Here is a 15,088-nt window from a genome sequence, read left to right on the forward strand (position 1 = left end):
AACAAAAGCTTCTCGTAAGGGCTTACTGAGCACAAACAAAAGAGGGGCCCGAGGGGCAGATAATCAGTTTACACAGAACTCACAGTACCCGTGTTATCGGGATGGAAAGCAGCAGCAGGAATTAGGCTGAAGAGAAATTCTGTTTTAGGATGGCTGAGTGTGAGATCCAAGAGGGCACTGCCCCCAGAGCAATGCGGGCAGGCAAAGGGCAGAGCAGGCACTGCCAGGTCCCTCTCCTGTCCCCGAGGACAGGCACAGCCCTTGACCTGTCACAGAATCCCCCAGGAGCATCCGGTAGCAGCTAAAAGCACCTGGAGGATGAAGCACTTTGGAAACCGCCTGCAAACTGTAATTTGAAACACTCCCCACTCCCATCTCCTGCACCAGCAGCACCTGTGTCTGCCACCAACAGAAAGCTCTGCTCCAGCTGAAATGCAGAATTTGTTTCTGGAAATCTCATTTTGTTTAATCAATGTCTCTTTTCACCTTTAAAGCCTAATTTTGAGAGTTCGAAAATGAAGCGCAACTCAAAAGGGGAAAAAAATTTGCATCTTTGATCCCCATTTATAAATAATTTTGGTTTAATAACCATGGCTTTTTGGTGATGACCTAAACATACCTTGTTTAATTAACTATTTATCCAAGATAAATGGGAATTTACACACACACATATATATATATATATCTAGCCATGGTCCCAGGGCACTTCTGTGCTATATAAAGCTCTAAAGTACCACCTTCTGCCTGTCCCAGTAAAGTCACATCATAAAAATACAAGACTTTCTACTGTATTTCAGTACTTAGCCATTTTTTAAACCATCCTGTGCCATAACATGAAGCATCTATCATTGCACCAGTCATAAAATACCTCAGAGATTTGTGATAGATCGAATGTTACTAACCCAGTCTGACATCAGAGGAGTGAGGTCTGAAATGTTTCCTCAGAGGAACAAATGTCTGTAAATAACTCTATTGTGTTAAAAGGTCTGAGAGCAGCCACTTTGTGACCTGTCCAGTGCCTGCTTTGAATGTGCTTCCCTGTAGAGACAACAACAGCGTTTTATGTATTTAACAGTTACTATGGAAAGAGATTTTAATCCCACAGTAACTATGTCTGGAGGCATTTGCTTGGAATATACCAAATTTAAAAAAAAAGAAAAAAAAAAAAAAAGCCTTAGGAGAAATAGCCCCATTATATTCCAAAACCAATTATTTCTGTCGTAATTCTGCTGATACTTTACCACAGGTTGCCATTTCACCATGACAGAATCCTCACTCTCCACACTCTGTATTCTCTATTGCTATCACCAAAATAATGAACCATCTGAGATGAAAAACAAAGAAAAATTCAGTATCACCACTCTGAATTCTTCTGTTCCAGCTGCTTTGCTTCTCACTTCAAATTACAATCCTCTGCATAGCCACAATATCCTAAGCAATTGCATCAGAAGTGATTAAGATATTACACAAAAATGAAGGATTATCAAACTGAGGGAATCCTGGCTGGAGTACAGAGATGAACAGATGAGTAACTCTGATCCTGCATGGAAAATAAAGAAGTAAAATACATGTTCAACGAAATAAACTACCAGCTGTGACACAAATTAGTATTCCTCTCTTGACTCTCCTGGAGCTATGCAGATTTACATCAGGCAAAGATCTGTTCCATGGTTTAGCCTTGTCATGTAGCATCAGTAACTTATTTGCAAATTATTAACTGTGTGCTGGAGGCCAATGGTCTCCTGGGGTGCTTCAGGGAGAGCACTGCCAGCGGGCCAGGGAGTGACCCTGCCCCTCTGCTCAGCCCTGGCAGGCACATCTGGGGTGCTGTGCCCAGCTCGGGGCTCCTCAGGACCAGAGAGATGAGGAGGAGTCCAGGAGGCAGTAACAGAGAGGATGAAGGGACAGGAAAATATTTAATCAGGAAAAGCTGAGGGAGCTGGGCCTCTTCAGCCTGCAAAAGAGACAACAGAGAGGGGACATCATCCCTGCAGGGAGGGGTCAGAGGGTGGAGCAGGCTGTGCTGGGTGGTGCCCAGCAATGGGACAAGAATGGGCAGAAGCTGATCCACAGCAGGTTCCACCTGAACCTGAGGAAGAGCTTCTTCACTGTGCAGTGATCACACACCGAACAGATTGCCCACAGAGGCTGTGGAGTCTCCCTCACTGAGATATTCCAGACCCATCTGGCCACAATCCTGTGCCATGTGCTCTGGGATGGCCCTGCTTGGGCACAGAGGCTGGACCTGGTCTCCACTGCGAGCCCTTCCAGCCTGACCCACCCTGTGAACATTTTTCTGTGTTATTTCAGTTGTCTATTCACTGCATCATCAGCAACACTCTTCAACATACACACAGCCTCCTCCCTGACATCCTCAATTTCAGCCTTATTCCAGTGACTGTCACATTAGACAGTCCTTCTTGTAAAATGAAACAGTTCTAAAACAGAAGTTATTTAGAGCTATACCAGTCATTCACTGAGGATCTGACACATTTGCTTTAAATAACCATTCTCCCTCTTCTAAACCATTTCAGGGTTTATCATATTTAGTAAGCAATACTTTTTCAAAATTCTTAGACTCCACTTCCAGCCCCTTTACCTTCCTGTGTCTACCAGTTCATGCTTCCATATAATGAGGTTGTGTTCTCAATGAAAATGCTCTGAACAGCAAATGACAGCCTCTCATCTCTCTCATGTGGCTATCAGGCTTCAGTGTGCTAGCCAAAAAATTACTGCACACCTCATTTACCACACACAACGAACCTATGCCTTTGTGTTTTTCTCTCCAGGTTGACTGGAGAAACTACAAGGCAGAGGACAGCTGTAAGGTAATAAACTGAAAGGATTGACTTCCATCTTTGAGACCAATGTCACCCTTTTTAAGTCACATGTTCAATATTCTAATCTCCTAATTAGCTGCCTGTATACACCACCTTTTCAGGTGATCATGCTGCTAAAAGTCAGCTTGCACATGCTAGGGGGACAAATTTCAATACCTTGAAATTTTACACATATTTACTGTGAATGGCACCAAATCATTTTGGTCGTCTACAAGCTGGAATTACTTCATGTAGACTTATGAAAACATGCTTCCTATGCTGCACATTTTAGACTAAACTGTTGCCACAGTAAAGAAAATAAAGTGAAAGAAACTCCCTTGCTCCCTCGTATGACCCTCTGTATGGAAGGTGTGACAGGATGAGAAGGGATAACAAAGGGCATCACTTGCGTGCAGACTGGATTGAGTTTCTGTAGATTCAAAAAGTATGAGATGATGCTTGGATTGTTTTTATCAAGCATGCTGACATATGCTGAGCTTTATTGCTTCTGAAAGCACCCTTGCAGCCATTCCATGAGACTTTACAGCCTCCCAGTGACTCAATACTCACTGCACATTAGCTGCTCTTGGAATCTCTCACGGGTACTTTGGCCTGGCTTGAGCAATGTTAAATGTAGCTAAAGAAATGTGGCTGTGCTGATGGGGACATTCTTCACATCACAGCTGTACCCAGGGGCCCTGCCAGGCTGAGCTGGACACTCCTGCCTGGCCTCAGAGCACACCACACTAATGGAGTAAGAGGAAGAAACAGAAGAGGAAAAAAATGAAGTTCCAAAGTCTTGCTCAAGACAACATCTTTTGACTCATGAGCCAGTACCTTTTACCAAATCTGGTTCTTCAGCCTGCATGTGCCCTGGGCAATGAGACATAGCATAAAGCTGCTTTAAATCACATCTCAAAGATTTCTCCAGTGCTTGAGGGCCCTCAGAACCATTGTCTTGGTGCTGCATCCACCACTTTTAACTCTCACTAGTGACAGGTTCTGCAAGTGGGAAAAAACTAAGGTGCAACTCATCTCAGAGTGCCTCTGTGAGCACCAGTATGGAGCCTGCCAAATCCTCCCTGCTTGATGCCTCAGGTTTTAGCTTTTATATTTTTCACATTCTGTGCTGCTTTAGTGTGTAGTTCTGAGCTTCACATCAGGGGGATGGTGAGCTCTGTGCACAGAGCAGGGAGACAAAACAATTCCTGCTCAAGCTGGGCACCAAGGACAAATGATCCAAATCTCAGCCCAAGAGCACAAACCCCGTGGGCTGCAGAGAGAAAAACAAGCAGGATGGGACTGCAGGGGCTGCAGCTGGAACTGGACACTGAACTGCAATGTGCACATGGAGCAGAGCTGATCCCAGGGAGAGACCCCGGCAGCGCTCGTGCATTTTGGGACCATTTGGGTTCATCCTGGGTGCAGCCCTGGCTGGGCTCTGGTGCTGCCCAAGGTGCATCCATGGAGCAGATCCTTTGAATAAATTAATAAACTTTATTCTGTAGCTCTGTCCAGCCTCTGCTCTAGGACAGCCTTCACAAGGCATCAAGCTTCCACTTGTTTCAGACCCAAAGTGGAAAGTTGGGGAAACTGAAGCTCCATGCTTATTTTCTTTTTTCATTCCTCAGGACCTGAGGAAGTTAAACCACTTCCACTGGGTTAAAACTATTCACTCAGTTGTATTGTGGGATATTTCATCCATATTTCTGTTTTTAAGGGCAGCAAAATCCCACAATGCGAAAAATGAATGAGTTCACCCATCCTTTTCATCCCACTGACACAGAGGCTGACTGAAACAAATGCAATGCAAATTGCCTATATATTATCAGACAAAGCTGAGTCTCACAACAACCAAGCATTAAATCTGCTTCATTGCTGCATAAACCCCATAACTTCTGAGAAAGAAATAACAAAAAAATGTAAAGGCCTGCTGAATTACAGCCTATTTAGAGGCCTACTGTGCAAGAGGCTACCACACAAATAAATATGATGAAACCTACCAAGAAAATAGTTGTTTTCTCTCTTTACAAAGTGGGCTGAGATAAATAAGACAGTTTTATCTCATTCCGAGCTGAAGTGACCCATCCCAACAGTCCCTTCAGAAGTGTCTTGCTTTTGTCTACTACCTTCACCAGAGTACCAGAGCTGCTCTCCCACTAGTTTCACATGTTTGCAAGTGAAATTAGGCATGTTACTGTGGTTAAAAAATGACACAAATCTGCAGCAGTATCATCATCCTTGATTCAAGCTTTGAGGAGTTTCTGCTTTCCCCACCACTGAGCACGCTGCTCACATTGTGTGCTCTGTGTGCATGTCAGTGCTGCCATCTCAAACTGAATATTTACTGTGCTTTTATATCCCACTTCGGCTGTGTCTCCAACTCCCCACTCATTCACTTCTCAGCATCTGAGTAGGCAAACACATCACAGTTCTTCTGGATCATCACCTAAGTCTCCAATTCACTGACTAGCTCCTCCTGCTGATTTGCAGGCTTAAACCTCAGCAACTACCACTGGGTTTGCAATTTCTGAAGAAATCTAATATCAAAGGGAGTCATTACATGAAAAGAACTGCTCTTCCTACAAATAAAACCCAAGGTTATTTAGAAGTACATAATACAAACTTGCTCCTGGAGGAGGCAGAAAATTAATTTCTTATACACTCACAGTTTACCTAAGCTGCAGGATGACAATTTACACTTGTACAAGATTGGACATTCACCCATTATTGCTGTTGCTTCCAGTATCTGATAATTTCCTCCTTAGCTTGTGCTGCTGGTATCCATGGCAGCTGGGCATCCCACCGGGGGCCTGCTGAAAACACCCTCCCAGAAGGGACACACAAAGTACAGACAGAGGGCAGAGGAAAGAAAATAACACAGGGTTTGGAAGACAAAAGGGCTGCACTTTATTATTGATATTTAATAAAAATAAAAAAAAGGAGCATGTTAATTAGAAATTTCCAAAAGTGAAATAGGTCAGAATACATAAACATAAGTGATAATTAATGTATCATTAAAATAAATGCTACAAGACAAAACTGAAGCAACCCCCAAACAATAATTCTGTCAATAATGAATAAATAGTGAATCCTGCATGCTTTTTATGCACTTTTCCCTGCATTCTCCTTCCATACAGGCAATTGCATCTGATGCCTTGTGAAGGCTGCCCTAGAGCAGCAGAGGCTGGGCAGAGCTACAGAATAAAGCAGGGATTCATTCCAAGGATCTCCTCCATGGATGCACCTTGGGCAGCACCAGAGCCCAGCCAGGGCTGCACCCAAGATGAACCCAAATGGTCCCAAAATGCACGAGCGCTGCCGGGGTCTCTCCCTGGGATCAGCTCTGCTCCATGTGCACATTGCAGTTCAGTGTCCAGTTCCAGCTGCAGCCCCTGCAGTCCCATCCTGCTTGTTTTTCTCTCTGCAGCCCACGGGGTTTGTGCTCTTGGGCTGAGATTGGGATCATTTGTCCTTGGTGCCCAGCTGGAGCAGGAATTGTTTTGTCTCCCTGCTCTGTGCACAGAGCTCACCATCCCCTGATGTGAAGCTGAGACCCACACACTAAAGCAGCACAGAATGTGAAAAATAGAAAAGCCAAACCTGAGGGATCACATCATGAAGAGCCAGTCTAAAGGATGTGTTGCCACTGGTACCCAGAAAGTTGTGGAGAAGCAAGAAAATCCTGGGTGTTTTTTCCAGGGAGTCTTTCCTTTATTCTAGCCATTACCAGCTGAACATACTTCAGTCATATAGAGGAAATACTAAATTTTGCAGAAATGTCATATCAAGATTCTGCCAGTGAAGACAATAAGTCAATATCTCATGTAGCAGGACTGAAGTAGCACAAGGGTCAGGGCTGGCTGGGAGCACAGGGGCAAAGCCAGACTTTAAGCATCACATATTTGAGGATTTGTCAAGGCTAGCAAAATGCTACTATATCCAAGCAAAACATTTACCAATAGCATGTAAACCTCCCAGAGACATTTCTAGTACAAATCAAAGCAAGGCATTCCTCAGTCCTGCACCACCTGAACACCTGTGCTATTTATGTTCAGGGATAAAAATCTTTCCCCTAAAATGTGTCATGAAACCCCAATACTATCTTCCTGGACCTCTTCTTGCAGTAAAATCAGGTGGAAGATGTGGAAATAAATATTTGGCAAAACAGCCATTTTAAAAAGATCATTTAAAACCCTGCCTCATTCAGAGAAAGAGACCTATTGATTAGAGTTTGTGATTGATCAAGGCCTAGACCAAAGCCTTTGTAGGGTTATTTCTGCTAGACATTTCTTTTTAAATCTTCCACTAGATTAAACTGCAACAGGAAAATTCAAGTTCTGTATTTCATATATGAGGTGATTGAGGAGTTCCAATCAACAAAATCCTTGAAAAACACTAAAAACTTGTCACTAACTGTGAACTTTTGAGAAAATAAAACTGGCTACAGCAATTACTGGTGCCACTACTGAGATGTAAAGCAGGAATTTCATGGAGAGGATTAATAACACAACAAAGCAAACATGTTATCAAAATGTTTGAGGGAGTGAATTTCTCTCCACTGTATTATTTCTGTTAATAAACAAGACTAGAGAAAATACACTGTTTGAGAAAATATCCCAGTCATTCCAGCTACTTTTAAACTCTGAAAAAAATACCCCTGCAGTACTTCTCACGAATGCTAATTAATTTTCTGTAGCAAATCTCAATAGATCTACTGGATCCAAGAGCAGCTTGAACCTTTGGCTGAGGCAGACTGTAAGCCCTATTAAATTCTTCTTCTGGAAACCCCCACATCTACCCAGGGATAGGATCTGGTGCAGTCCCAAGGTCCAGGAGTCCTTGAGTCGTGATCTTCCTTCCAAGGTGCTCATTAGAAAATGCTAATCCTTTTTATGGGGAGGCAGCAAAGTAAAAGGAGGACCATTACTTTGCTGCTTCCAACAGCTTTACTACTAATTTTTTGCATTCCCCTTTCTCCTATTTTATTTTTATGTGTTTGGAATTGCCCATGATTAAAGCAGTGAGATTAAAAAAAAACAAAACCAAAACACCAAAAACTTGAGTTGCAGAAAACAAACAAAAAAATCTACAGCTCAAGCAAACAAATAAAACAAACCCCAAAATAAATTACAAAACCCTTGCCTGAGAGGAAAATGTAGAATTTTTTACTTCTGTTTGGTACAACAGAACAATAGATGATTAGCCATTAATTATCCATTAAAACCAGAACTTTTTTATGATCTTAAATGGCATGGGTGGTTAAACATGGGAAAAACCTTTTGGGAATGGTACTTTACCACTGAAAGTTTGGGTTTGCAATTTATAATCTATTAAACTAAGGCTAGCATTTTCTGCCCTCAAAATAAGAGAAAATAGATTTTCTTTTTCCCCCTGTTATTTCAGATTCTGAGATTGTATAGCATCTCTTTCATTTAAAGCTCTCCCTTCAATATTTGAATGGGTAGGGCTTTGGCCTGGTTGGACTATAAACCAATCAATAGCAATGTTTCTGCACCTTAGCTAGAAAAGAAGAAATTCCACAGTGAAGTCCCTAGGGCAAATACCAGTATAAAGCAAATTTAAAAGCCACCTCCATCAGGGCTGAATGTACAAGCCAAAAAGTGACTTTTCTATGAGCTTTTCTGACACTGAAATGTTCAATAAGTGCCAACACGTAAGAATATGTTGAAACAAACTAATTTCCAATTCAACTAGCTGAACAAAACACTGCACCTTATGTGGGTTTTTCCTACTTGCTTTTGTGGCACAACAAGTTCAAGCCTCCTAGGCTACTGTTATGTTATGTATTAAATACAATACAATTGTTATGTTGTGTATTAAACCCACAGAAAAATGGGGCTTACACTCAACTCTCTCATTCAAATGGAAAAAAATGGTAAAAGTCCAAGCCTTACATTTCAAACCTTCTAGCCTTCCCCTTGAAGCTGGAGGACAGCTGAGATCACCCCTAAGGGTTCACAGAAGGGAAACCACTTCAGGCTGAGAGCCTTTGGGCAGCTGCTCCTCCGTGCCACCTGCATCTGCTGCGTGAGCTCTCTGCCACCCTTCCTCCTAAAAGTAAAATACATCTCCCAACAGCCCTCCTTCCTCTCCTTACAGCAAAACACCAGGTCCTTCTGATGTTCTCCACACTGAAAACCCACGAGCTGTGGCTGTGACAAAACCTGAATGCCAGAGGCTGTGGCTGAATTTGGGAATCTATCTCACACCATTTCCTAAGCCTGGGCTTCCAGTGCTGCTTTTTCCTGCTTGCAGAAACAGCAAAATAGTTCCCAAATCTCTAGGAAGCTAAATCAATTAAGCTTGAGTAATTCATGGCTGTAAAACATCTCGAGATTATTGTACAACAAATGGAGCTGTATTGCTAGGTTAAGTTACTTGGATTATATTTTAAGAGATGCGTGAAAGTATTAAATAAACAACACCACAATTTCATAATAAAAAGCAGCCCAGCTAGAGTTATTGCAGCCTGAGGTAACAGATAATCAGTATTTCACCTAAACAGATATACTCTAGTAGAATTACTGAAATTACAATACCCAGTGCTGTTCTTTGGAGAGAACTTTAATGCTAGGAAAAGCTCATTTTTACACAAGCACTGCCTTGTCTATAAAGTTAGCACAAACACCCTGCTCAAATACATCACCAATTATTTTAATCAGATTCTCCAGCAATCCACCCCCTCAGCCATGTACATTATACTCAGAGACAGCACTGATAAGTGCTCATCACAAAATGCTAATTGCATTCCATTAAAAATACTCAAACAGCCTATACGATTTCAAATATTGCATGCCATTTCTGTCTAATTGGTCTAAAAGGAATATTTTCCTTTACCTTTGGTTTCCATGTGAACTTCAAAATTGTTCTGGAACTTGACAAAGACAAACACTTTGATGTTTCTTTGTGTTAGGAAAATCTTTACCCAATAAATTACAATTATGTAAATACCAGCTCCCCTGGGGTATAAGTTCCTCTTTGAGGCATAAGATGATTAGAGCAGAAAAATTATTAGATTTGTCCATGGCCACGCTATGCTTTCCTTCCTCAGGAAATTCTGTTATCAGAGACTTTAATCCTATTCCTACTAAAGCAAGTAAATTTGGCCACGGAGTTAAATGGAAAAAGAATTCATTTCACCCATTCAGGCAGTCCCCTAAAAGCCTGGATGATAGTAACATTCCCAGCATGAATATTCAGTTCCAGTTTTTAACACTGTGCTTTCACAGCCGTGAATGATGTCACTTTACCCTTTCTTACTGCCTTTTCTCCTCTCCCTTGCCTCCTGAGGGATTCAGCTGCATCAGGATCTCAGGACACTGGAGCAGTGGCAGGATCTGAAGTGTCAGAGTGGTATGCACATTCTCTGAACAGAGACAGGCATAATTCTCTCTCACAGGATTTTTCCTGGGGAAGGCAGTGAGAACCTCGGAGAAGAAGAGAAAACAATTCTTATCTCTATTCACTGCTCCTGTTGTTGCACATGTGGAATGTGTTATGGAGATCGTTTACCCAAAGTGATTTGGTTAATTAGACACCAGTGAAAGTTGTTTTGAGTGACGTGGCTACATCATTCTTTAATATTCTTTAGTATCTCTATAGTATAGCATCTCTTTAGTATGTAATTTAATATAGCATTAGTGTAATGTAGTATAGTTTTAATAAAACAATTGTTCAGCCTTCTGAATCATGGAGTCAGAGCACATTGTTCCCTATGCTGGGGGTGCCTGCACCAATAATGGCCTCATCTGATGCTTGCAGGGAAAGACATTGGGTCCTGCAGCCCTGGTTCCATCACCCAGCCCTTTCTGTCCCCTCTGCACAAGGCACAGTTTGTACCCTGCTCCTGGAGGCTTTATGCTGAGCTTAGGAGTCTGTTTAGGTAGCAGCCAGTTTTCTCTGTTCCATCCTGGTTTGTGTGATTAGGAAAGGCTCCAACAGAGCTTAACCTCCTGTCCCTTGGAGCAGCCAGCTGGTTTGGGATTCCGTGTAGCTGTTTCCCTACGGGTTTCCTCGTTGCTGAAGGCCATAAGACAGTCAGTCCCCAGTAGTGCAGAGGACAGAGCCTCTTACCAGCAAGCACAGTGGATCTGAGTTGGTTTGCAGACACGCCAGGCTCCAGTGAGGGAAGGAGGAAGCATTATCTGAAATTTAAGGGTTTATATTCAAAATCCGAGGCCAGAGAATATAGCCTCCTGAATAATTTACACATGAATGTCCTGAAACACATTTAGGAGAATGAATTAGGCTAAAGATCAGAGGGGAATTTTTAAGAAAGCTCTTTCTTCTATACCTGGAATGAAATGGAAAGTGAATTATGTTACACCTTCATATAATAACACAGAGCATATTCCCACTTTGTCAAAGGGTTTTGGTAACTGAAGTGTCTAGCAGAGAAATAGGCCAACATGCCAGATCCCAAACATGTTGAGAAGCTTTTGAACTATTTTCCAGAAAGGAGATTACTCTTCCATAAATTGGAGGGCTTGTCACATGCCTTCAGCCCATTACACCTGCTTGAAATACTTTTATATGTACATGCCTGCGTGAAAACACATGTCTTTAGAAGCACAAAAATAATTATTTAGAACTTTGCGCAGTGCTGATGGGCCTAGAGAAATCACAATTTGATGTTCACATCCTCAGGTGGGGGCTCTTGGCAGCCTAGCTGCGGAACACAAGTTTCCCTTTTGTTTCTATTACATCTGTATTATGTTACACACACACTAATATGCCTATATTTGTGATTATTATGCTACACAAGGATTAATCTTCCCTCCCCCCAATGCTATATTACTTTTGTACACAAAATTGCTATTTATGAAGGGGTCATTAGAGTTCACCTGTGTTTACATGAGGAGATTAAGCCAGTGGTATTTACTGACCTTAATTGCAACTCCTGGTCATTTGAACCTGGAACTCAGCATTTCTGGAAGCACTATCTGAATATCTGAACAGAAAGTTACAAGTTTCACCCTGGTTTTCTGGGGGAAAATTCCCTTGCAGCAGAGAGGGATAGCTGAACTCCCAAGGGCTGCAGAAGAACTCTGGGAATGAGGATATTCTCCTGCTGCCAGTGACGGGCAGGTCTGGCTCTGCCCCAGCCCTACTGAAGTGCCCATTGTAACTGATCCATGCACCTGAGTACAAAGGAGATTAAATTTTCTTTCTGGTCTACTGAATGTGACTCAGTCACTCAGCTTCCTTTTTTTTTTTTTATTTTCTTTTTTAAAGGTTTTTGAAGAGAAAGAGTACAAAAGCTCTGTCAATCATGTTTGCTTTCTCTTATCCCATACCCTCCTTCATAGAAGACAAGCTGCAAAATACTCTTTTCAGCTTGTTTACTTGAAGTTTTGCAAAATCCATACCATTTTGAAAGCCTAAAAGCATTTAAGGAGAATTTATTTGTAAAACATTGCTAAAGAATGCAAATAAACTTTCACAGTGGCCTGGAAGTACCTTCCTTTACCAAGTAATATTAGCATGACAAATACATTAAAAAATTTTGTCTTGACAGCTTTGTCTTTGGTTTTTCACCTTTCCAGTGCTGCAAAGATAAAGCACTAGCTAAGAGAACCCTTCTAACCTTGAGAAACATGGCTGGGCATTGCCCAGAAAGGATTTATTCTCTTGTAGAGAGGTGACTGTAGGTGTGTTCAGATATTTGTACACAATTCAAACACAGAATTCTTATTACTGAGTGACAAAGTTGACTGAGATTGCAGCTCCAGACTTTGGCCCAACCAGTCCAGCACAGCAGATGTTTCAGAGAAATCCAGTACTAAAATAAACTCCACACTGCTCTTACTGCTGCTAATAAAGCTGCAGCTTAACCCCATTCTTGCTGAGGGTAATATATTATTCTGTAACTGATTTCAGCCCATTTCAATGTGGCCATTGTATGTTAAGGCACGATTCAACACGGTTAGGGAAAGGAAAATCAGAATCTGCTACTTATTTTGTGCCCTTCATTAGCATCACAAAGAGAAGCAAAACAAAATGAGCAACTTTAGCAAAATAAAATATTTGAAAGAATGTTTTCTTTTTTCCCATTTCTTCAGCTTGATGGGGATCTGCCAGAGCATTGCACTATAACTACTTGAACATGGCCTCCATTAACAAAATGCTGTTAATTTTAACTTTCTCAGCAATACTGTCACGTGTCTAAATAGTTTTGGAGGCTCTCCAACTGATTTCAATGGTATCTGATCTTAATCAACTTTTCTTACCCTTATTCAAAGAGTTGGTATTGCAGCAATGTACAAATTTGCAAGTATTGTGGCAGCTGTTTGGACTTTCACAAAGAAGAAAAGTATACATTTAACCAGCACATATTTCTAATTTGTGGTCTTCAACAAATCAGCATAAAAATGCTAGTAAGAAAACTAAAATGAATAAAAATCAATGATGGCCTTTATGGCTATTCATCATTCTTAAGTTACATCCTCACTTATCACTTAAAAGGCTTGGGACCTACTTTCTAAATGTCAAGGCCATTTCTCCATAATTTTCCTCTCAGCACTGCAGCTTTTCCTCTGACAGTAAAGCAAAATTTCAGGTAAAGCAAAATTTCAAAACTACAAAACTAACAACAGCTGGTTTGGACCCTTTCTCTTTTTTCCTCTTTATAGACAACAGAAGTTGTTTGATTTAGAGACAATTTTCTCTGTCCTTACGTATCCTTTGTTACTATAATTATTTCAAGACAGCAGACCAATGTAGGGTAATGAAAGAAATAATTTAAGGTCCTGTTGTGAGCAGACAAAACTCAATTCCCCTGTACAGACAGGTAGCTAAAAACCTGATAAATTACTGCTGTATCACATATCTTTCTTAACATTGGAAGAGAACAGACCAAAAGCAGCACTAAGAGGGCTGTGGTGATGCATGAGTTGGAAGGAAAAATAACTGCATTAGAAATGTTCCAGATCCTATTCAGCAGTGGAAATTAATGGAACATTGTCAATTAGCCTGAAACACTTAGCTTAATGTATTTGGAATTTGCGTGATGGATGGTTTATGTAACTCCATAACAAAGTTCAGCACGAGAAAATTGGTTTCTTCAACTTCTGAAACTACATTCCTCACAAAGTGAAACAAAAAAAATCTATATAGACACATCCATGTAACATTTCCCAGGGGTAAAATTGGGCATTTCCCCCTGCATTTAGGCTTTCAAAAGTTATCCAGAAGTAAAGCCCTTGCTAAAAAGCCCAAAGGAACAATCTGAGTAGCAGATGCACAGCAGACACCTCCCAAGCTTGACTCACATGTGGTTGTAGGACTCTGAGGACTGGATTCTAGGTTTCAGACCTCTGAGAGTGCACCCTGCTATCACACCTGCAGGAGCTGCAGGTGCCTTCTGGTCATGACCATCCTGTTCTCTTCAGGCAGAGCCCCCAGATCACAAACAGATGAGTGATAAGGCAGTGCCACAAGCTGTGCTGAGACTGTACCCACTGGGTCAGCATCCCACTCAGGAGCTGCTTCTTGAACAGTAAAGGAGAAAATTCCTCTTGCTTGTGACTCTCTTCTTCCTGTAAAATTGCAATAAGAGCCCACCTGGTAGTGCTTCTCCTGGACTAAAGATTGGTTTGTGTGATGAAAATGACTTGTGAGTTTATGGAGAACATCATGTGACCCAAATAAAAAACATCTCAACAGAAGGTTGTTTTGGTTTGGTGGTTTTTTGGTGGTTTTTTTGGTTTTTTTTTTTTTTTGTTTTTTTTTTTTTGTTTTTTTTTTTTTTTTTTTTGTTGGTTGGTTTTTTTTTTAATTTGGGATACAGGGAACTTTAAAGAAATCCCTAGTCATTGCAGCATCTCTAGACTAATTTAATGTCAATGTATTCTCCTGATGGAAGTTCAGCCATCTGTATAACTCCCTATGGAGCAAGAAGTCAAGTGCTTAACACACTTTAAAAGTATAAACTATTCATCAACAAGCAAGACCTCCCTCAGGTTGCTCATTAAGAAGCCACATACTAGTGCAGTTTTAGAGTAGTAACTGCATGTCTTGTCTCCACTCTTTCAGGATTTACTTTAGCAAAAGATTAATTGGAATTAAAGCAAATTTACATCCTTACACTTACTCCTGCTTTCTGTTGAAAAATGAAATAACCTTCTTCTGAACTTTATGTGAGCCCCTGACAAAAGCTTTGTCAAATCAAACTTTTTATTGAGCATTTGGAATTTGTCACTGGTATAGCTCCTCCCTTTTTCATTAATCCTGTGGTAAGGGTGAGA

Source organism: Passer domesticus, chromosome 6, assembly GCF_036417665.1.
Source record: "Passer domesticus isolate bPasDom1 chromosome 6, bPasDom1.hap1, whole genome shotgun sequence".
In the NCBI taxonomy this organism is placed as follows: Eukaryota; Metazoa; Chordata; class Aves; order Passeriformes; family Passeridae; genus Passer; species Passer domesticus.